The sequence below is a fragment of the Manacus vitellinus genome, unplaced genomic scaffold, assembly GCF_001715985.3.
Source record: "Manacus vitellinus isolate BGI_N305 unplaced genomic scaffold, ASM171598v3 scaffold_14_pilon, whole genome shotgun sequence".
Lineage (NCBI taxonomy): Eukaryota > Metazoa > Chordata > Aves > Passeriformes > Pipridae > Manacus > Manacus vitellinus.
Window position 1 is genome coordinate 1784594 of NW_021939063.1, and position 23802 is coordinate 1808395.

General features: G+C 46.4%; 1 long non-coding RNA gene across 1 annotated transcript in view; it reads left to right on the forward strand.

Moving 5' to 3' along the window:
- Window positions 1-23802, forward strand: part of LOC108638942 — a 48861-nt gene that overhangs the window by 17854 nt on the left and 7205 nt on the right. The window contains exon 2 of the long non-coding RNA XR_001920169.3: window positions 14806-14961. This is a non-coding gene — a long non-coding RNA (uncharacterized LOC108638942). The remainder of the gene's footprint in view (window positions 1-14805; window positions 14962-23802) is intronic.

The following is a 23802-nucleotide window of genomic DNA, read 5'->3' on the forward strand; positions in this document are numbered from 1 at the left end:
TCCCAATCTTTCCTTATCCGTGCTCCTCCATGGGGAGTGAGGACAATGTCTGAGCTCCTTACGGAGGATGAAGCTGTGCATGAGGAGGATGATCAGCTGCTCCATGGAAATGAGCACAGGGCTGTGGGAATTAGGACACCCAAGGCAGGAGAAGGGCCTTGAGTTCTTAATAGGCCACTTTATGTTTGCCCAGACAATTCTGCTGTGGATTATTGAAAGTTGCCCCATGAATTTTTAAGTGCAATTCCAGGGATTGTTAATGAACCCACATCTGTTGGAGGTGCTGCCCTGTAACTGGAGACTGACACAGGGAATACTTCCCTCTTAGAAAGAGGAAAGAGGCAGCTGCAGGTCAGGGCTCTGCCAAGTGTTGGAGAGGAAGGAGAGAGGTCAGAGGCAAATGGACAGTGAAATATGTTATTGCTGCTATTGCACTGCAATTGGAATAATAATCACTCATAATTTGAGGGGGTTTACAATAAAAGCTTTTTTCTTTAAGACTAGGATAACTTGGTTGCTAAGCCATTCAAGGAGGAAAGCAGAGCACACCTCCTGTGCAGTCATGGCATGAGCTCTGTTACCATCTCATCTTTGTGGGATCTGGGTCTGTTCATCTCTCTGCCAGTTCCTCATCACTTTTCATCCTCCATCCCCACTGGATTTATTCTTGCAGCCCTTTCTCTGCCCCTTGCCTTTCTGCAAAGCATAGTAGAAATGTTTTAGTCTCAAGCTGGAGCTTTAGAAACCAAGCATTTGGTAAATGTGCAGTTAAAACAGAATTAATTAATTTTACCATAAATGTTAGATTAAGGTTTCATTTATGTATTATAGCAAATAGACTCAGAGCAGAGATTTATTTTTGTCTTGCAAGACCATTTTGATACAGTTTATTGACATAAACTGGAATCATTAGAGATGCCTCTCTTAACTTGTGGCTTGAAATGCAAATGAAATGATCAGTGCAGTGGCCAATTAAGGGAGGACATTTGCAGTTGAAGTTTGCTGTGTGGCTCCAAGTCACAGGGTAGCAATGATAGTTAAAACAATATTATGAGAAATGGACACTTCCTTTCTGGTGATGAAATTGTGAAATGAATCCACCAATTTGAGGTTTAACAGTGTTGTCAAGGACTGAGTGAGATGGTCTCCCCTGGCCATGGAGTGCTGTCCAAGGGAAGCTGCTTTGACAGGAGCTCATTTGGGCTTTTATTCAGCAATTCAGTTGAAAGGGGCTATTATCTGATATCACTTCAACCTGAAATGAGTGCCAGCTCAACTAGCAGGGAGTGAATTAAATTTGATTGCAATAATGCACATAAAAAGCCCCCGTAAACCTGAAAGTTAAGTGCCCTTTTATTGGGGTGAGGGCTGTTAGTTCTGTGGAGAGAATTGTGACATCCTGCAGGAAAGCAGGTGCAGGTTCCCTCCAGCCAGTCCCTGGGGGTGCCCCAGGGGTGTCCAAGAGTCAAATAACTATAAAGGAAATAATGAAATCACAGTTTGTTTATAAATTGTTTGTAATTAGCTTGTGAGCATAAAAAAGAGGTTCCATTTCTTGACTGAATTATTCACAAAGAGTTATTTACTCAGTCCTAGTTAGGAACAGATTTACAATAACATCTTCTCTTTTTCTGTGTTCCTCTAATCAGCCTGATAGTTGCTTCCTCTGTGGTTATTAAAGTCTGCAAGTACAGTAAACACAATTCCTTATTGCAGACATTTATCTATAAGGCAGAAATAAAAATTTAAAAAAATTAGAGGAAAGAAAAAGGCACTGTGAAGGTTGATTTCTTTTATATTTATAGAGTTAAAACTTGCAGATGTGAACAGAAACAGGGTCTCATTTATCATCACACTTGGTTGCATCTTTAAATAACCCCCTTTTTATCAAAATATGTTCACAACATAATTCATGAAAGCAGCAATTTGGCAGGTTGAACTATATTTTTCTGAATTGAATCTCTGTTCTCTCTGGTTTAATATTTAATAACTAAAGTATATCTGCTCGTGAACTAGATAGAAATGACAACTCTTCCATGTGGGCTGATTAGGGGAAGAAAATCCTGCAGGCAAGTAATAGCTCAGCTTTCAAAGGATGCTCTTAAACTATTCAATTCTTATTCCTCTTTGAAATTTTTATAATAATTTGAACAACTTTGAATTAACAAATGTAAATGAGTGTTTTAAATCACACTTCTTAAATACTTACCTAGATAACTTCAGAGAAGTGAGTTCTGACTTCTTGCAATTAGATATTTCTAGAGAAGATCCACAACTTCAGGATCTTTTTAGCATTGCAGGAAATGCATAAAATCTTTTGTTTGAAATAAAATAGAGTGGTTTGGGTTGGGAGGGACCTCAAAGCCCATCCAGTGCCACCCCCTGCCATGGGCAGGGACACCTTCCACTAGCCCAGGGTGTTCCAAGCCCCATCCAACCTGGCCTTGGACACTTCCAGGGATGGGGCAGCCACAGCTTCTCTGGGCAACCTGTGCCAGGGCCTCCCCACCCTCACTGGGAAGAATTCCTTCCTGGTATCTGAGCTAAAACTCTGCTGGTTTAGTTTAAAATGAAGGGAACAAACCAGAAGAATTTCCCGCCAGCTTGGGCCCAGTTCAAAGTGAGAGATTAAATGTGCTTACTGATGGAATTACACAGCATTTCAAAATACAGCAGCAGCCATAGCAGTGTTAAAGAGCAAAGAGCCCTTTGGCTTTTCCATTAAGCTCCCAAAAAATAACAGATTCCAATTTGCTTAATGCACAGTTCCCCCCTGCCCGGGGCTGGCGCTCCCCGGCCGGGCAGGATCTGGTGACAAACAGCTTCCTCTTCCCTCCTGTTGTTACTCCATTGGCAGCTGCCAGCTTTGGCATGAACACTTGAATGCAATTAGAATAAAGCAATATTAAATTGTTGTAGTGGGAAACCAAAATCCTCCACTTGAGGGGGAGCAGCTCCTCTCACCCTCATGTGCCAGCCTGGACGTGAGGTGTCCCCTGCCAGGGAGCAAGGAACAGCTCAGAAGTCTTGTTGAGGATTCCCCCCCCCCCCTTAATTGTGCTTATTCTGGTCTTCCTTCAGCATGTAATTGATTACTGCACCTTGCAACAACATCTTCCAGGCCTGAAGGGCGCCAGGGTGGTGTCTTGCCCTCTTCCATTGCCTGGTCAAGCCCTGGTAGGGTTTCCACAGTGGCAGAGTTGTGACTTGATAAATGCAAAGAACAATTAACTGGCAGTTTCTAAGATGTTAGTTAAATGTAGGGATCATTTCCCACCAGTGCAATCTGCAGTCATACCTGTGTGCTGTGGTGGGCAGGGATTGGTGGTCCCTGTGGAGGGTCCACAGCCCATTCCTGGGGAATGAGGTCACTGAGATGTCTCATTTTAAAGAGCAATGGTGAGATTGGGGCTGGTGAGACATGGGGGGTCCCCCTGTGCTGGGCACTGGTGGGGCCTCCCCTTCAATCCTGGGGTCAGGGCTGGGCCCCTCATGACAAGAAGGACATGGAGAGGCTGGAGCATGTCCAGGGAAGGGAACGGAGCTGGGAAGGGGCTGAGGGAGCTGGGGGGGCTCAGCCTGGAGAAAAGGGGGCTCAGGGGGGACCTTCTGGCTCTGCAACCCCTGACAGAGGGGGAGCTGGGGGGGGTCGGGACAAGGGACAGGAGGAGAGGGAACGGCCTCCAGCTGTGCCAGGGGAGGGTCAGGTGGGATATTGGGAAAATTCCTTCATGGAAAGGGCTGTCCAGCCCTGGCACAGCTGCCCAGGGCAGGGGTGGAGTCCCCATCCCTGGAGGGGTTTAAGACCCGCGTGGATGTGGCACTTGGGGACACGGGGCAGTGGTGGCCTCGTGGCACAGTTGTGCTTGTGCTGGTCAGTGCTGGGAGTCCTGCAGACAGAAACACAATTCCTGCTGCTGGAATCCTGAAATCCATGTCAATAAAGCAAGGCCATGGAAGGAGCAGACTTATATATGGCATAAACATATATATGGCCACATATATATATCTCAGACCTATATACATGGCATAAACAGGGTGGTCCCCCTGTCTGCAGACTACCAGAGCTGCTCTGGCAGAGCCATCATCCCACAGCCTATTTTTTGCATCCCCAGGCATGTGCTCTCTCTTAAAAAACCCTGAGAAAATAAAAAATAGCTCTTCCCAGTAATCCTGGGACAGGGGAACAATCTAATCCCCAGCCCAAATGTCCAACAGGGATGTCTGGGCAGAGAAAGCTGGAAATAAAGCTGTTGCTGGGGAGAAATGAAAGGTCTGGGTTGGGAAGTGGAACAAGACTTGTAATATGTAATGAAAATCAAATTTAGCAAGGCCAGCACTCATTTCATGGGGTTTGGAGGTTTTTTTTTCCAAACTCCCAGAACCATGAAGTTCTTTGAGAACTTCAGTGATCAATAACCCATTACAACAGTGACACCAGCTTGGAACCTAATTACTAGTGCAGCAGAGCTTCCCTAATGAGTTGCAGGAGTTACTGGAATGGGCAAAAGTGAGCGTGGGGGGATTTAATATACATTTTTTGCTATGTACCTTGATCTCTTGAGCACAACAGAATTCAGGCTAAAAAGGAGGATAATTAGACTTTTATCAAACCTCAGACTGCAAGTGCAGCACCTATTTCTCTCTGCTTGGCTAAAATTCTGATTTTCTGGAATACAAGAACCCCCATGTTTTACTTGCACAGCTCTTAAACCTTCACTGCATTTTCTTCTATGTAAAGCATACAGATGTTGATTTTTATTTTTAATTCTCCTTCCTATATATTATATTGTGTGTCTATACAATATTATGTTGTATACTATATGTGTATAATCACCTATTGTCCAACCTGGCCTTGGGCACTTCCAGGTATCCTTGATACTTAGAGATGCACCCATAAATTATCCAGACACCTCCTACACCTGAGGCCCTGAAGATGAACATGTAACTGCCCAAAAATGCTAAGCCAGGAAAAGTTCTGGAGTTCAGCCCTTTTTTCTCAGGAAGCTGTGAGCTTTGTATTTGTAAAAAGGCAAAAAATTCCCCCTCAATTCCAGCTATCAAAGCTGAATTTGGCTTCTAAGGTTCATTTAATCACTCCAATGGCTTAGTTAGAGAGAACGCTGCAGAGGGGTAATTTATCTTTATTTGTCAGCTCCCCAGGGCTGAGTTCTTTTGAAGGGCAAAAGTGAATAGGAGGTGAGGATAAATTGTAAGCTGTCTAAGTTCTGACCTGTGATTTCTTTCACACATTATGTTCAGGGAGTTTTTGAACAGTGGTGCCAGGAGACCATCAGTGAACTCACAGGGTGTTGCCAGCCTGGGGTTTGGCTGAGCCTGGGAAGCGTTTTACACATTTTAACCCAGGAAAATGGATTTAAAGAGGACAGGAAGGAGTGGAGTTCTCTGCAGATCTTCCCTTGTGGTGTGTTAAGTTAATTTAAGCACTATGAATTGGCTCCATGAAGCTCCCTTTGCCCTGGGTTTTGGTGTGGCAGCAGCACCAACCTCATCCCACGCCCCCCAAAGTCAATGCAAGGGCTCCTATTGATTTCCAGAACGCTGGAATCTTATTTAATGAAAACTTTGCTGAAGACAACTCGCCCATGGCCTGACTGATGCTGTTCTAGGGGAAACTGCTTCCTGCTGTGCATTTAAAAATGGCTCTGCTCTGTGATTAATGCTGATTCCCAGGAAAGCTCTCCTTGCACGAGGTCACCCGTACGTGTGGCAGAGCACCTCAGCTCCAGGGGTGGCCAAACCCTCTGTCCATCTGACACCTGAACCCCCCCTAATCAGTCATGTGGTTGCAAAAACAAAATGAGATTTGGGATTGTAGTGTAAACGTTTCTGGCAGTAACTTTGCTCACTTGTGCTGTGCTCCAGGGTTGGGTGGTGGTTGCTTTGTCCTGCTCTGGTGCCTCTTTGCAGGTTCTGCTCCAAGCACTTCACTCAGAACCTTTTTGCTGTTTGGCTTTTAGATTGAAACTTCTGAATCCCAAGTTTCACAAGTGCCATTTCCAGTCCCATTGCAGGCAAAGCTGAAACCTTAACAGGCTGATGGTGGAGATCTTCCAAGAAGGGTCATTCTCTGTAGGTCTTGTCTGCCAAAAATGAACATTAACACTTGGGCTACAAAGTGGTTTGGTGGAGCTGATAATCAGGCAGGTTTTCCCCTTGTGGCTGATGAAATCCTGCCTGTTCCCAGGATGACACTGCCATGATTCAGCCACCACCAAAGCTGCTGGATGTCATGTCCCAGCCAGATTTGTCCATGAGATGGTTAATGCACTTCATCTGTCTCGCCCTGAAACTTCCTGCCTTTACTCACAGTGAAACCAGACAGCTCTGAATTTCTCACATGAACTCAAATGCCACCTAATTCCTGTCTCCTGCAGGAATTGGAGTCTCCTTAGAGGATTAACTAGACTTGCATATAAAGCCTATAAATTGCTGTCAGAGCTCTGTGTTTTGGGGAGCTCATTTCTGACTCTGTTTCATTATAAAATGAGGCCAACAATAAATATTTCTTTGATTCCCTGTGAAGTGCATCTAGATATGTGTGGGGAAACTTTATCTTAAAATTCACCTTTATTGTGACTTGACAAAATGCAGTGAACTAATACTTACCAGGGACATGATTTTAAGTACAAACTCCTAAATTTAAGCTTATTTTTGGTAAATATTGATCACATCTGGCATTTCTTTGATTGCCCCTCCCGGAAATGGTTAAGAGTGTATAAGCAAAAATTGTTTTTCCAAGACAGCAGGAGGAATTTAGCTGAACTAATAATAGTTTGAATTAGAATATTAGGCTTTGATTAGAGGCAGTACTTTGCAGTAAGGACTCACAGGGTCTGCTCTACCACATCATGGCATTTATTTTACACATTCTCTCCTTGCTCTTTGAGTTTGGTTAATGGGATTTAAGAGGTAAAAGTCATCTTGACTGTTTCCTTGAAGAGGAATATTCAGGAGGTAAATCTGATTTTTTAGGTGTTAAATTGTGGATTCTTTACTCCCTCCTTCACTTTTCTCTCTGTGTTTCATACTCTTGCCCACATTAATTTTTTACCAGGGACATACCAGAACCTGAACAAGTTCACCCCATTATGTGGTGAGGATTCAAGCAGAAAAGGTGAGCAGTGTGTGGCACTGTTTGTTTCTAGCACATAATCAACAACAAATTGCTGGTGGATGCTTGGTTTTACAGTGCCTGTTAAAGCAGTTTTATCCCTGATGCTGAGCAGGCAGCACACCCAAATCTCCAGGTTAAAGAGGTTCATCTTCATTCCCTTTAATGGGAATTCTCAGTTCTTTCTGCTCCATCCCAGAGGTGTCCAGGAGCTCCTGCAGCAGCAGGGAGCTGGGAGGGATGAGATGAGAAAAGCAAGAGGCTGAGAGCCCTTTGGGAAGCTGGGACAGTAATTAAAGGTGGCAGTAATTAGCTGAGGCAAGAGGAGATCCAGTGCCATCAGCAGAGCTCTGGGCTGTCCCCCTGGTGGGTGGGGTGGGACCTGGGGGGAGCTGGTTCCTGCCTTGGTGCAGTCATGGAACTGCCCTTCTGCCTCAGAGCACTCAGCAGTCACACCTCTCAGTTGCTTTTGTCCTGGCTGTGTTTGGTTTTCATCCAGGAGTTGGGATATGAAGCAGGAGGTCCCCCAAAATCCTGCCCCTGGCAGCCTCAGGTGGGGCTGGGGGCTCCTCCACCTCCGGGTGCTCAGCAGGATCTTCTGCTCTGTCCTTGGCACTGCCACCAGAGCAGAGGGCTGGGGAGGCTGCAGGATGTTCTGGGGAGGCAGAGCAGCTGCTGGGACCTGTGTGTCTGTAATGGGGTTGTGTCTGAGGTGAGCTGCTCTCTGAGCAGACTGGTGTGAACTGGCTGAAACAGGCACAACATAATGCCAAGGGTCATCTCTTCATTAAAATTATCTTCTTGTCCTTCCTGCTCGGTGCCATAAAGTTGAGGATGTTCAGGTGAGGGTAAAAAACTGCAGCCAGTGACAGCCCTGGGAGAGGAGCAGCAGCAGGAGGGGCTGTGCCTGTGCCCTCCCAAACACCCAGCCCTGCTCAGCCACCGCTGGTAAATGGCTCCAGAAATAAAGATCTTTGTTCCAAAGCTCCTTCCAGGTTGCTAAGTGACAGCACCGGGCTTGCCTTGTGCATTCCTTACCTCACCCAGCTCCAAGAGCAAGGCAAGGGATTGTTAAAGGCAGGAGAACGTTCAGGGGGGCAGGAATTAAATACATGGTTCTTGTGGGAAATAAATGCACGTTTTGGCTCATCTAAAGAACAGGGAGCACTGAGGGAGGAAGGGGAGGTGGAGCCCTTCAGAGCAATATGTGCTGACAGGCCCTTCCAATGGGGGATGTTCCAGAGAGGAGAGCTGAGACATCCCACTTTTATCACTCTGTGCCCTTCTGTTCCCTCTGGATGTGCAGCTTGTGGTGGAAGTTGCTCCAAGATACTTTTCTGTGTCCTACTGTTGGTTTCTACTTTTGCTTTGCTCCCAGAAATCCCAGGTATCCCTAGAAATGAAGGCATTTTAAAATGCTGCACTTATTCCTCCCTCCAAAGTGTCTCAAACACCACAATTTGGGTAGGTTTCATCTCCTTTCTCTAGTGTGATTTTCCTTAGGGGTAGAAAGATATCAGTGCACATTTAAAGTATATAATAATTAAAAAGAAACTTATCTAAAAGTAGGTTTCCAATTAGACCCTTGTTCAAACCATTTGGCATCATTCCTGTGCTCCTTAGTAAGGAGAGGAGGAATTCAGGGCTGAAAAACCTGAGCTAGTGGAAGGCGACCCTGCCAAAGGATGAGCTTTAAGGTCCCTTCCAACCCAAACTCTTCTGGGATTCTGTGATTTTATTTTGCCTTTCCAACATCCTGGGGGTAAAAAAGGAAATCCAGGGGATGATGCCTCAGCTCCTGCCTTGAATTTGGTTCTGTGATTTAATTATCTTGGTGTATAAAGGAAAATAAAATGTGCCAGATAAACATCTTGGACTCCCCACGGCCTCTCTGGAGGAAGGGACTGGAGTGAGAGGGACTAAAATAGGATTTCTTAATAAAAGCTCATTAACAGAGCCTGTGTGGCTGCCTTAACTATGACAAATATGTATATTTGATGATCACAGGAGAGTGCTCTTCAAATCTAAATAATTCCTGCTGTACAGCTTGCCCAGGAAAAAAATTGTCAGATATTTTCAGTCAACAGCAGTTGGCTTTGCCAGGCTCCTCGTCAGCTGTGATGAGCTATTAGGGGAATGTTTATGGACACAGCAAAAATAAACTCCAAAAAGCATCCATCATCTTTACTGCCCCTTTCCAAAGTGAATGGGCCTATTTTGTCGCTGGAAGAGTTTGCAAAGGTCTGATAGAAGCTGGGAAGATGGAGGTAATTGAGGGGGTTTAGTGCTTTTCCACCCATGGCATCAGGGTTTCAGAGATGGAAGGGGAGATAACTCATCTTCCTGTGGCACTGGCAATGCCCTGCAAAGGCTCCAAAGCACAGAACTGCAGCAATCATCTGGTCCTTTGTTATTTTGGTTCAATATAGATCTTAAAACCTCACTTATCCCCCAAAAAGCTAAATTTTAGCACCCCTCAGGTCACTGTCCCTCAGAACTGTTGGCAAAGGGAAGGGGCTTTGTCATTCCTGTGGTGGTTTGGGGTGTCCTGGGTTGGGTTCCAGAAGTTTCCAGGGCCTGTGTGTTCCTGAGGACAGAGATGCTCTGTGGTGTGGGAGGGCTGTGCCTCTCACCTCACTCTGAGCTGTCGAGGTGTGCCCAGCTTAATTGGATTTTAATTTAACTAATCTCATTTTAATTTAATCTAATTTTATTAGAATAAGTTCTCTTCAAAAGGCTGAAGTTGATAAAAATTACAGTTGGTGTGGAGTGGAGAGAGAGAGAAGGTAACAAAAATCCCACTCTGTCCCACTCAGGGGCTTGGACCACAGTAAAAATGCTTGTTTCCAGGCAGGAGGGAGGTGCTTAAAAGCCACAAAAATTGAAATGAAGCTTTAAAATAATGATTATATTGGAGGCTTGTGCTGCCATCCATTGTGCTTTACCTGATGGGATAATTACCACTGTTACAGAACATTTTAATTACAACACTGAGTCAAACTTGTGCAGCTCCTGAAAGCACCTGACTGCAGAAACTATATTATATATGCAAGATACACTTTTTCTACTCATATTTTCCTTCCTTTATATTTTGCTGTTAACAGAGACCAGTTGCTGCTGTCACATCTCCTGCCTGTTTACAAGTTTCAAGGTTTTTCCAGCGTTGTGTGGGAAAAAGAAATGTTTTCTTTATAGACCTATTAGATTATCAGGGGACTCTGATTTTTATAAACGTGCTTTTTAAATCCATCTGGGCAGAGAAACTCTTTGATAAGGTGACGCTGCAAACTGAGAGTGAGAAAATTGCAGATCGGGGTCATTTAGCAGATTTATGAAGGTTTTCTCAGGGTGAGATTAGAAATGATGCTGGGCTGCAAAGGCAGCTTGGAGAGCAGGACTGGGAGCAGCTTTTCCGAGCTGGAGCAGTGGAGTTTGGAACGAAGTGATACCCCCCTGCTCTGCAGTTGGCTCTGGAAACAACCGTGGAGAGGATAAATCCAAATTCGTTCTGTGTGCCCTGGGCAAGCCCAGCTGGGAAGGTGTGCAAAGCCTGGTGCTCTTTCAGGTTTTCTTTTTGCTGAGAAATGAAGTGGAATTTGCCATTTTTGATAATTGTCCTTTTGGTTTCAGCCTGGGTTACTGATCATTTTTCCTGTGAGTACCTTGCTTTGGCTTCCAGCCTTCCCCTCCCTCTGCCCCACATGCCCAAAGCTGCCTTTGCAAACCCAGCACTGCCTCAAACCACATTTACAGCACAGCCTGGGCACAGAAAGAACCCTGAGGTGGGACAGGAGCTGGATGCTGAACAGCAGGTGAAACCCAAGGTGGGATAGTCCAAACCTCCATGGGGCTGCAGGGGGAGCAGAGCAGGGCTCAGGTGAACTCTCAGTGTACAATATTTATCCTGAATATTTATAAATCGGTATTCATGAGCCCATGCCTGTTCTAGGAGAATATCATATACCCACAGGTACTTCCCTTTGATGTTTCTTTAGTCTTCAAGATCAAAATCAACCTTGTGGCAAAAAAACCCCCCCATTCTTTGCAAAAAGTCCTTGGCCATTTGTGAGGAACAGTTGGGTTTTCTCCCCTGGGTGGTGGGTGCTCAGCACCCCTCCCTGCTCCAAACTGCCCAGCAAGGAGGGGATGGATATACCTGGTTTGCATCCTAAAAAGCTGATTTTTGGCCTGAAAACCAAGGAACTGGTGCTCCATTTGCCTCCTTGGTGTGCAGGTGGTTGGGTGGGTCCATGGTGGAGATGAAGGAGCCCAGACAAGGGTGTGTTGTGTCAGCTGGGGGTGTTTGGGAGCCCTCAGCAGGAACTCCTGAGTGGTGGTGGTGGTGATGATGATGATGATGATGATGATGATGATGAAGAAGCAGCCTGTGGGCCTGGGCAGGGTGTGCTGCAGGGATGGAATGAGGGGACACCATTTTCAGGAAGCAGGAGATGAAAGGAGAGGGAGGTGTTTGCATTTATAGAGCCCTAGAGTAGTTCCTCTTGGGAGGGACCTCAAAGGTCAGCAGGTCTCCCAGGGAACAAGGGACAGGAGGAGAGGGAACGGCCTCCAGCTGTGCCAGGGGAGGGTCAGGTTGGACATCAGGAGGAATTTCTCCCTGGAAAGGGTGGTCAGGCACTGGAAGGGGCTGCCCAGGGAGGTTTGGAGTGCCCAGCCCTGGAGGTGCCCAAGGAAGGCCTGGCTGTGACACTCAGTGCTCTGGGCTGGGGACAAGGTGGAGATGGGGCACAGGGGGTATCCATGGGCTGGGGTTCTATGGACTGGGAGGGCTTTTCCAACCTCAGCGATCCTGGGATTCTTGTTCCAATCCCTTGCCCTGGGCAAGGAAGGAGTAACACACTGACCCTCACACACAGGCAGGACAGTAATTCCAGCAGATTCCCTAAAAGCAGGGACACCTCTGGCCGTTGTGTGTTATTATTTATTTATGACTTGCTGCTTTATTGACACAGAAAACTGTTTTGGAGAGCAGCTGACACAGGTTTTGCAGTTGAATTTTTAGCTGCATGGGGTTGGTGTGTGATGAGAATCTCACCTGATGGGCTGGAAAAGATGCCTCTAATATTCTGTTCTTTGTTACCTCTCTGGAAGGTTCAAATTGTGCTTGGGAAAATGAAGAACAAAAATATGCACAATGACTCCATTAACTCCCTGGCAATTACACTCCAGCTCTTTTCAGGATCACTAAGGAAAATTAGCTCCTTAAAACCTGCCTTAAACCCAGCAAGTTCTTTCCTAAGAAATTAAGGAAGAGGTTGGCAAAAAGGAATTGTTAAATGCATCCTGTTATTAAATCCATCACGCCACCATGAAATAAAGATTTATAGTCGTGCAGTTTGTCATGGGAACGTAATTCTGTGTTTCATGGCTTTACCAGGGAAGGGGTTGTGTTTCAAAATCCAAAATCCATAGATTTTTTTTTTTTTTTTTTTAGGGACATGGATAGTGGATCTGTTTCTGGTGGAAATTAGCTGTTGGTTTGAAAGCTGCCCAATTCCATTAAGTCTCGTGGAAACTTTGATGGCAAAACAGCAAATAATTATTTTGGTTTGGGTTTCACATTTCTTTGTACCAGCACAAAGTAAAGGGTTTGGGGTCTTTGAAGGGGAAACTTTAGTGCAATCTGCTTCTCATTCATTCTCTGGATCCTTTGACTTCTTTTGCCTGGGGTTTTCCAAGCTGTGTAAGGAGTTTGTCCCGTTCCAAGCATCCCCATGGCCTGGGTGCCTGTGGCAATTCCATAGTGAAAAACTAAGGAGGATATTTCTGGGACACGGGAAAAAGGGAGAGTGAATGGCTCTATATTTTAGAGTCTCCATTATTGTAATCTCTTCCCACTGTGAAAATCTCACTTAAAGTTCCATGGGAACATCTTTTCCTTAAACACAAGTTCCTCACTTTAGCTTTTACTGGGGGGTATTAAAATTACGTGCAGGAAAAGATAACACTTTGTGGCTGTGTAGTAGCTGTTAAGCAGAAAAATCTGGATGTGGATGTTGATGGTTTGCAGATACAGAAATTGTACCACCTGCTGCTGGAAAACATGGAGAGTCCATGAATATTATGGGAACTGCTCTGACAGCTGCTGGAAGGGGAGGGCTGGGAGCAGCTGCCAGCCAAGCAGAGCACTGAGAATATCAGGGAGGCATCGAAGCTCTCTAGGAAACAGGAGCTCAGCTTTGCACCTTGATAGAAATATGTCCAAAATCATGCTAAAAAAGGCAGAAAATGAATTTTAACTGCCTGTTTTCTATGCACGGGAGCTTGCTGAGCTCACCTACACACTGCTGCTGCAAGCACTTGGTTTTATCTCACTTTTCTTCAACTAACACCTTTCTCAGAGGTTTCTGCACCTTTGCAGTGTCCACACAGTGTGTGCCTGTTGTGCCAAATAGGAATTCCTAGGATGGTTACCCCTGGGTGCTCCTTTGGCCTCACCCATTGCTCTTTGAGCTGCTGATTGTCTCCTGCTCCAGCCCTGACCTGCAGCACCTCAGGGTGCTCAGGGGTTGTCAGGTGAGCTGGTCCTTAGAGCCCTTTAATGCCTTTCAAATAATCCCCTGCTAATGAACACCTAAACTGCTTCCACTGTTAATAAGATAAATCGGTGTTTTCTTGATTCTTATGCACAGTTTATGGTGATTTTAAGCCCTGCAGAAAGTGGCTCTTTCCACGAACAAATCAGGATAATTAGCCGTAGATAGTTATTATGCAAATTTAGCAATCTGCACCTTTGAATGGGAGTGGAGGAGCAGGTTGAGCATAATGCCCGAATTTGGGATGCAAAGGGAGAAGCCGTTCTGGTGTAACCTGTCCAGGTTGTCCTGGCTCGGGATCAGCTGCAGGAATGAATTTGGGAAATGAGCCCCAGCCGTGAGCTCAACCCGTTCTCCATCCCCAGGTGGGAGCGTGGCTGGGTCGGGTGTCCCTGGATGATTCCAGCCAGCACTTCCCATGGCAGCTGTGAATAGAACAGCCCCAATTCCAGCGGGGAGCGGCTGGGCAGTGTCACAGTGCTGGTAATTAGGGAGAGGAGCTCTAACGAGCTGTGCTGCACAGCTCCGCTCCTGCTTTTCCATTTCCCAGCATGGATGGGGCAATGAAAGGATCGGGGGCTCGTTCTGAGCCTCAGCTAATTAGTGACTGCAGCCGGGGGCTGAGGGATCTGGGGGTTCCCTGCTGGGCTGCCCTGATTTTGGGGCCCCGGCTGGGCTTTGTCAGAGGCTCTTTGTACTTTGAGCAGAGCAGTGGCAGCGCTGGGGGGCTGCAGGAAGAGTTTGGGCTCACACAGAGGCCGTGCCTGAAATAACTGTGTGGTGTTTCAAAGAGTGTCTCCCATCCCTGTCACTCTTCCTGCCCTGGTGGGGCATTTTTTTTTTGACCAAAACCTCATGTCAGTGACATTGCAGAGTTTGGGCAAGTATTGATCTTCCAAGGTTTGTTTAGAAAAATCCTGACTGTGTGGACAATATTCAGTTTTAATGCTTTTACTCCCGTATCTTTTCGTTTAGGTTTCTTTTGAGATGTTTTTTAAAACAGACATAAATACCATCAACGTGGTATTTATGAAACAGAGAGGAATGTTTTGGCTTGCGATACTGCAACATTCAAGCCCCAAATTGATTTACTTTTCCTTGTTTTTTTTGCAGAGTTCATCACAGGACACCTCGTGTATCTGCTCCGGTTTGAAACCAAACAGACTGAGAAATGTTGAGAAACCCAGGTCCCAGCCATCACCCACTGCTGGAGCCTGTGGGGCTGAGCTGGACCCCAGGGAGGAGCACTCTGTGCCAATGCCCTGCCCTGTGAGTATGTTCTTACACTCATTTCTTTGATGTCAGAATTTCATCCATCTGGGCTGTCTCAGTTTTGTTGCTCCGAGTAACCAAGAGCTGACTATTAATTAACACTGAGCACAGTAATTGAGAGCAACCTGCTTGAGATGGTTCCTATGAGGGGCCTCAGCTCTGCTCCTGCTGCCACACAGTTTGTGACTTCCAGAATCCCAGGCTGGTTGGGGTTGGAAGGGATCCTCTGGAGAACACGTGATCCAACGCCCTGCCCGAGCAGGGTCACCCTGAGCAGGGCACAGGGTCACATCAAGTGGCTTTGAATATCTCATGGGAAGGAGACTCCACAACCTCTCTGGGCACCTGTTCAGGGCTCTGTCACCCTCACAGTAAGGAAGTTTTCCCTCATATTCCGATGGAACTTTGGCATTCAGCTGTGCCCTTACCCCTCATCCTGTCCCTGGGCACACAGAGTGTGGCCCCGTCCTCCTGGCACCTGCCCTGAGATCCTTGTGTGTTGGTGGGATCCCCTTGGAGCTGTCTTTTCTCCAGGGGATCATTTGCAGTGGTTTGGGTTTTAATTCCCCCAGCTTGGCTCCTGGCTCCCAAAAGCCCTCTCAGAGTGCACCAGTGGGGGCTGAGCTGCCCTGCCTGGCTCAGCCTCAGCTTCCCCGCAGTGACCTGAGAGCTCAGCTTATCCCAGCCCGGCATCCCCTCAGCCTTCCAGGCAACCCTCAGGAGCAGCTGGGCCTGGGGAGCTCCTGGATCATTCCTACCCCCCCCAGGGATGGGAGCAGCAGCTCCTCCACCCGTTCCCTGTTCCCCCCTGCACATCAGGGGCCACACTAACACCAGCTTCATGAATGCAGAATAAAAATGCCTTATGATGTTTTCCCTCAAAACAGAAGGGAAGTCAGATGGATGTAGGATACAAATGAGGGCAGGACATCACAGGCTCTTGTTTCTCTGAGGAGGACAGAGCAAGTTATATTTACATTATGTGCCACGTGCCCCGACTGTCAATATTTTGAAGCTTCTCCACAGACACGCTGAAATCTCCACCTGAACTTTGTCAAACTGTATTATCAGTCAATCTTTTGATTATCATTTGGGGGGAAAAAACCCTACATTTCCATAACAATGGCACTTAAAGACCGGAGATGGTGAACATTCGAGGTCTAATTTTATCCCTGGAAATAAAGATGCGACTTCTCAGGCGAAATATTCGAAACTTGTTTTAAGCAAAGATGTTGGTGGCGAACAGATGGCCCTGTCCCTCCATCCATATTCATGAGTGCATTGATTTCATTATGTCTTCCCCTAGGAAACTCAGCATTTCAGCTTTTATAAGTCTGCCTGGCCATCAAATTGAGCAGTCAGGAGCCCTCTGTCACAGCTCTGTTGCTGTAGAAATTGGGGAAAGTATGTGAGAGGCTTTAGCACTTTTGTCTTGACTTTTATCACCGAGACACCTGTTGTTTTGGGGTGGAAAGCCGAGATTTTTATCATGTGTAACATATGTTGGCTTTGGGTGGATAAAGTGCCACGTTCATTTTAACTGAATTGCTTTAATTTGGTGACGTCCTCGTGCTCTTTAATAACTTTTAGAGGGTTCAGACCTACGGGCAGGAGCTCCCAGTGCAACCCAGAGCTGCCAAAACCTCTTTGGGGAAATCAGTGGTGGGATTCTCTGCTTGATATATTAATTGCCCAGGATAAATCTTACAAAGCAGCACTCCCTCGGCTCACAAAGGGAAATAAAACATACAGACAGCACTGCAAATCCAATTTGAAGGGTCTTTTCACACAGGGAGACGTGGTGTTAAGCACTAGTGAAAGCCGAAAATGTTTGGAGGATTTTTTTTTTTTAAATCAATTTAGGCTTCTGTGTGGAATTTTTGATTTTTTTTTTCAAGGTTTTGTCCAAAGAGAGAAAAAAAATTTCCCCCCTGTTTTGTCCCTTTCCCAGTACCATCTAATTGCACAGGTGAGGATACCCAGTGCTGGCTCTAAATACTGACCTGTGGCTTTTTTGCTGCGGTATTTGGGCAGCCCTGCCCATGTTTGCTGCAGAGCATCCTCTGGGGGGGCTGAGCCTCCTTCCCCAGGGTGAAGCCCAAGGGGGCTGGGAGGTTCAGAGTGGGAGCCCATCCGTGGTGTCCTGGATGGGTCCGGGGCTGGGGAGAGCCTGGGTGGGAGCAGGAGGAGCCGAGGGGCTGCTGGATGGATGGCAGCACCAGTGTCCCTGCACTCAGCCCTGCATTCAGCACCCACCTCTTTTTTAAGGCAAGTTCAGCAGCTGCTCCTTTGATTTGCAAAATGAGGTTTAGTTCTAAAGAATAGGCCAAGGCTGAGGGGATTCTGTAGGTTTGGGACTTGGGATTGCTTTTATCTTCCTCTTTTTGTCACTTCTCCCCTTTCTTTCGGCCCAGAAGTATTTCTGTGAGCTCTTCAAAAGCCGGGCTGCTGTTGTACCCGGGCTCCAAAGAGCCTTAAAAGTGCCATTTAAATTCAGATCTTTTGCAAGGCTTAAAGGGAGAAAAGTTTTTAAGACGTTTCCTGCTCGGACATAATCGATCAGCAGCAGGGGGGGGGATCCCAGAAATGCTCTTCTGGGGACATTTGGTGAAGCCAAATGAAATTCCAGCAGCCTAAGGTGACAGTTCAAGCTGTCAAGTGAACACAGACAGCATTTGACCATGACAATAGAGCCTCCATTTTGCTATTTTACTGCTTTTCTCAAATTAAAAAGAGGTTTAATATTCTCCTGTTTGGTTTCTGTGATCAAAGGTACAGTTTAATTAATCAAATCAGCACAACTACCGTATTTTTTTTGCATTTTGGAACTGTCAGTTTAGTGTTCAGCTCCCAAAGGGTACTCGAAGGATCATTTAATTTTAAAATGATTGTAGCTTGAAATAACTTAAAAGGCACTAATATATTTAATCAAGGGAGGTAACTGGTAATAGAGAAATAAATCATTCATGCATATAAATAGCAGGGCTCCCACGAGTGTGGGAAGCCAACAGGGAAAATATTTAGGGCTCAGTTGTTTCCTCTGCCCCCTTTGTGCCCGTGTCAGTGGAGCTGAAAGCCCTGGGATGTTTTGTCAAAGGGCAAAATTAGGGTTTTTCTGTACCCAGTGTACCAGGATGTCCTGTCAGGTATCCATGGCCAGCCTGGGCATGTTTTATCCACACTGAGGATCCAGTGTGTTCTGATGTGAGCAGTTCACTGCCTCTCCAAATGTCAGTGTTGCCTGAACAGCCCTAATTTCCCTCTCTCTTCTCCTTCACTGAGTGAGAACAGACAAAAAGAGCCTCCTGTGGCCCTGCAGTTCCAGCACCTTTGCTGAGCCCAAGTGGGAAAAGCTGATTTACATCAGGTACCACTGAATTTACTTGACTTTGCTGCACCAATAAATCTCTCCAGCAGTGCCTTTGCTGGGGTGGTTGGTTAGAAAAGGCTCAGGAAAGCTCAGTTTAGCATGTGGAACAACAGGGGTGGGCTTGGATTGTGCCCTGAGAGAGCTGCCACTGAGCCCTAAGGATGGCATCACCTTTATAATGTCACCTTCCTAATGATGGCACCTCAGTGTTCCCAAAAGCCCCAGGGGAGGCCTTGGCCAGGCCAATCTCCTTGGACCTGATTCCTGGTAGTTTCTGAAATCCACGTTTCTCTTGGTTCTTAGTTGTTGCTTTATTTTGTGCTTGTTTTATTTTTGACAGATTTAATTATTATTTTATATTTGTATATATTACCATATATTATTTAGATGTATTTATATATTATATATATTATATATATCTCATGTATTATTTAGATGTGTTTTGCTATATTGGTTTTTATGTAGAACATTATGCATATGATGATACAATACAAGAGTATTGTACTATCTGCTGCACTCCCACCAGTCTGTCTCAAAAAATTAGGGCTCACTCTCTCCTCCCAACTATTCCAAGACAAGTCAGGTCCCCATCAGGTGGCCCTTATTTTATATTTATCTATACTGTGTTAATTACTTTCTATAATATGATGTTTTACAGCCCAAGAGGGTTTTTCCCAGCAGTTTGCCACAACCAACTGGGGCTCTCTCTCTGCTCCCAGCTATTCCAAGGCAATTCAATTCCCATCAAGAGCACTTCCCCTGCACTTGAACACCTGAGACACTCCAAACCTGTGAATCTTTTGACAAAACACCCACCACAAACTTTCTGTGTGTGTGTGTGCTCTGCAGGAGTGTTTTCATCTGTAATTTGCAAATCTCTTGGGGGGCAGAAGCAGCAGGTCCCAGTTCCTGGGATTGTCCCCTTTTCCTGTCCCACTTTCCCTGTGACCCCATTAATTAACACTCGTGGTTATGAACTATGTGCAGGAATTCACCACAGAAAATGAGGCAGGGGGGTGATGCTGCCTATAAAAGGGACCAGAGACAAGGAAAACTGATTTAACCAGAAGGGATAATCCCACACCTTTTATCCAATATCCAGAGGGTCAACTTGCTGATTAATCAAGCACAAAGAGTTTTCTTAAAAACTGCCTGTTCTAGGTTATCTTTCCCCCTTGAATGAAGTTATTAAGTTAATTCAAAGATTTTTCAAAGTGGTTTGATGAAAAATTAATTTCTAGGAAAAAAAAAAAAGAAAAGAGAGATGGCAGGTCATAAATATAAGAGAGCTCCCATCTGTTCGTGGCCCATGACTCAGGGCTGTGTGCACACACCTGGAGGAAAGATGAATAACCTGAAAATCCTGCCAGAAGAGCTTTTTAGAACGTTGGGATCAGGCAGGAGCCTGATCAAGGTCATTTAGGATTCCCATAAAATACCAGCTTGTTAGGAGTGACATTTTGGTGGTGTCAGTGCCTCCCTGGGAGCATTAAGGGGAAGGAGTGGGACTGCAGTGGCCTGAAACAACCACTTGTGGAAAGCACTGGAAATCAGAGGGGTTTGGGGTTTATTGGGGCTGGAATCTGGATTCAACGTGCTGGAAGTGTCCCATCCCTGGGAGTGTCCAAGGCCAGGCTGGACAGGGCTTGGAGCAACCTGGGCTAGTGGGAGGTGTCCCTGCCCATGGCAGGGGGTGGCACTGGATGGGCTTTAAGGTCCCTTCCACCCCAAACCAGTCTGTGGCTCCATGATAATAATAATAATAAGGGGATTTGTGCATGGAAATGTTGAAGATGTCCAAAACAGGGACAGGCAACACAGGCTGAGGGTTCCAGGGTTTCAGTTCCTCTTCTCTGGTGAAGCTCTGCAATCTCTCTGTGTTTTCTGATTTGTGTTGACCCTCCTTTGGAGGGAAGGTCCAGTTCTCTGCTCCCTTAGTTTTAAATGCACACAAACTGCTTTCATGAGACAGGGATTTCATGGGTAGAACTCAAGTAATTCCATAGAAGAGCTGGAGAAACTCGTTTCCTGGGTATCCCTCACGTTTCTTAAAGTAGCATCCCCAAATCTGGGCGTGTTCCATCGAATCCCAAGGCTGTGGCTGCCATTCCACCCAGGCTGGGGGATCAGCCCCTTTTCTGGGCTCTCCAGCCCACAAAGCATTTTTACCTGCAGCAAACAAGGCCAAGGCAAAGCTGTCTGACAAACCCTTTGCTAGACTTTATCCCTGTGTGTGGAGGGGAGTGTGGCAGGTCCTGTGCTGTGTCCCTCCAGAGGGTGGGAGGGTGTTATTCTCACTGGCATATTGTGCGTGGGAGAGTGGGGAAAAAAAACCAGCCACCAAACTGAAATGGCATTTCAAGTTAACCAGCCTTTCCAAAGGCATCTCTGATTAAACAGATGTGGGTTAAATAATTTAAATTCTCTGCACCCTTCAGCGTAGAAATGGCAAAAATGTGGAAGTACCTTCAGCTTGCTGAAAGTCTGGAGGAAAGAGGCTCTGAGGTGACTTTGGTTTGGTGTATCCTGGAATAGAATCATGGACTATCCAGGGTTTGAAGGGACTCACCAGGATCATCAAGTCCAATAACAACAGAAGTGGTGCTGGCTGTGCTGTCAGGCCTGCAAAGTAATGATTGATGTGTGAAAAAAAAGTCTGCTGTATAAACTTAAAGGGTTTTTAATTTAGTTTTGTTGGTTTGGCTCTCTCATTCCTCTCTTTGGAGACAAAAAAAGAAAAGCACGTGGAGGGGAGTGACCTTTTCCATGAGGGGGAATTGAATTGGAAGAGGTTTTATCCATCTTTGTTAATTTTTTGGGATGTCAGAGCATTATGTTAATGTTTCTTGCAAGGTAAAAGATGATCAAAATCCTGTTAGCCCTGGAATGCTCCACCCTGGGCAAGTCTTGAGTGATGTCCAGGTCTTTGTGGGTTCAGGAGGAGGTTTGGGAGGTAAAGTTTTCGGTGAGGAAAGCTTTTAAAGAGGCTCTGTGAAGTGTTTCTACGTGGAAATCAAGGAAGGGTGAGTGCATTGCTGGTGGCTTTATTCCTGTTCAGCTCTGTCCCAGCAAAAATAAAAGCAGCTTTTGGTATTGCATCCTCATTTACAGGGCAATAAAATTCCAGGGAAAAGCAGCAATGCTTCATAAAAGTACAAACAAAGCAAATGCCTCTCCTGGGATGTGTCCAGCCAGCAGAGACTGTTTGGAAGGAGAAGTGTTTGGCTCGGGTGGGAAGTGCAGGATGGTGACGTTACAAAAATCAGTGGACATGAAATGAGTTAATAGAGGTGGAAGTTTTCCCCTCTGGGCACTGCCAAAGGGTTTCAGGGGCAGAATTTTCCCAGGAAACTTTTCATCTGATGCTGCTGATGGTTTTTATCTTGATATTAATTGAGATTTTGGTAACATCGAGGTGACATCTCCGATGTACTGTGGCCACACAGGGTCCTGCCTGTCAGGGGGTGGGTGCTGACAGGGGAGTAGGGTTTGGGTGTAGTTTGGCTGTGCCTCCAAGCTCAGGGAGACCATGATCCATGATGATGCCAGGCTGGAGTTGACTCTGGGATTGTGCTCCCTTAGCTGGATAAACCTTGGATCCATCCATGCATCCATCCATCCCCATGATTCATTGTGTGTTCCCAGCACGTGGTGCAGTGTTTTGTGTTGGAGCTGTTCTTCCAGCACACACTGGTGTTCATCTGGGGAGTGTTTGCAAATGATTGAACATTTTAATCTCTTTCCTGCCTTCCCTCTCATGGATTCCAGTGATGTGCATCCAGCAGCAGCCGCAGGGCTCTTACCCCAGAGGGATTTATGGGCTGTGGAATGAGGCATTCCCACTGTAATTTCTTTCTCATCTTTATTTTCTCCCATTGTATCCTCATCTCTGGGCTGCTCTGAGACAGCATTTCCAGCACTTCTGCTCCTGGAGGCTCCTTCTCCAGCCCAGCCCTGGGCTTTGGCAGGAGCTTCCCAAGAGCCAGTGCTGTTAATGCAAAGTGTGAATCCTCCCCTGGGGGTTGTCATCACCTCTGGGTGAGTGTGTGATGCTGTGTGAGTGAGTGCAGAGGGACCAACACAATATTCCCCTCCCAGCCATGCTTTAAACTGTGTTTTCCCACCTGGGCAGCCTCGTGCTCAGCAGTGATGCACTCGTGGTAGAGCTGCTGGGGAGAAATCCCTGCTGGGAATGGGGGAATGGTGGAATGTTTGAATTTAATCTGAGTTAAATTATTAACCTGCCCACGGAATGGTGGCCAAACGGCCACAACCATTGGGATAAAACTTTTGTTCCTCTACCCTGCCCTCTGTGGCCCCAGTGCCAGCAGGGATGTGATTCCAGAGAAGTGCTGCTTTGGGCAAAAGGCTCATTGTCCTGAAGGCTGAGTCTGTGTGTGGTGAAGTGGGATCACTCCTGGACTGTCCCTCACTGCACAGCCCTGGGTGTGGCCGTGCTGACACTGCTCAGCTCCCTTCAGCCCCACAAGGGCTGGGTTTGCTGGGTTGGCCCACTCTGGCCATCACATGTGAGGCAGTCACCTCCCATGTTCTGTGGCTCACTCACTTTCCACTCTAAACCAGTTTTCTCAGCAGTTTTTCTTCCCCAGTGGTGCCAGTTTTAGCTCTGTATCATTTTCTCCTGCAGACACCAGTCCTGAGCCTCCTTTGTGCAGGTGTGCGTGTCTAGAAAATGCATTTAATGCTTCAGAATGTTCCACCTCCCTCCAGCCGGGCTCAGAACCCACCTGATCCCCAGCACTGGGTCTGATATTCTAATTTCTGGTTTCTTGTTCCCCAAAGCCTGCAGTCACAGTGTCTGTTCACAGAGGCTCAGGCTGCTGCCTCTCAGGGGGCTTTGCTTTAGTTTGGGGTTTTTTTGAGGCAGTTGGCAAGAACAGCTGGTTCTAAAAGCTAAACAAATTTCCTTCCTAACCTGTGGCTCTACCACCTTCCCCCCAGTGTGTGTCTGAGCCAGGAATGCTGCTCATCTGCAGGGCCTTTCCTTGGAGACCTGGCTGATGCCCCTCCAGCTCCTGCTGTGGGAATGAGGTTGGGTTTGTGCTCGGTTTTACCTTTGTTTGCAGGGCTGGGAACAATGACCTGTGGCTCCCTTCCCAAAGAATGACACGTTGCCAAAAGGAGAGGCAGGACTTGCTTCAAAATGCAAACCAGCAAACTCCCTCCAGCCCACCAACACGATTCCCTGTCCTGCCTGCATGGAATAATTGCAGCCTTTCCTCCACTCTCCCATCTTGGTATTGTTCTCCTGAATATCACCTGGGACGTCTTTACTGTCATGATACTTTTTCTTAGTGCACAATTAGAATTATAACACCTTTTGCATTATCCTCTGAAAAGCATTTGATATAATTAAAGGGCCGGACTTGCTCTGAAATAACAAAATTTTGCCAAGGAACAGTGTTCCAGATGAATTGTTTTTAAGGCAGATTATGCTGGCAGGTGGG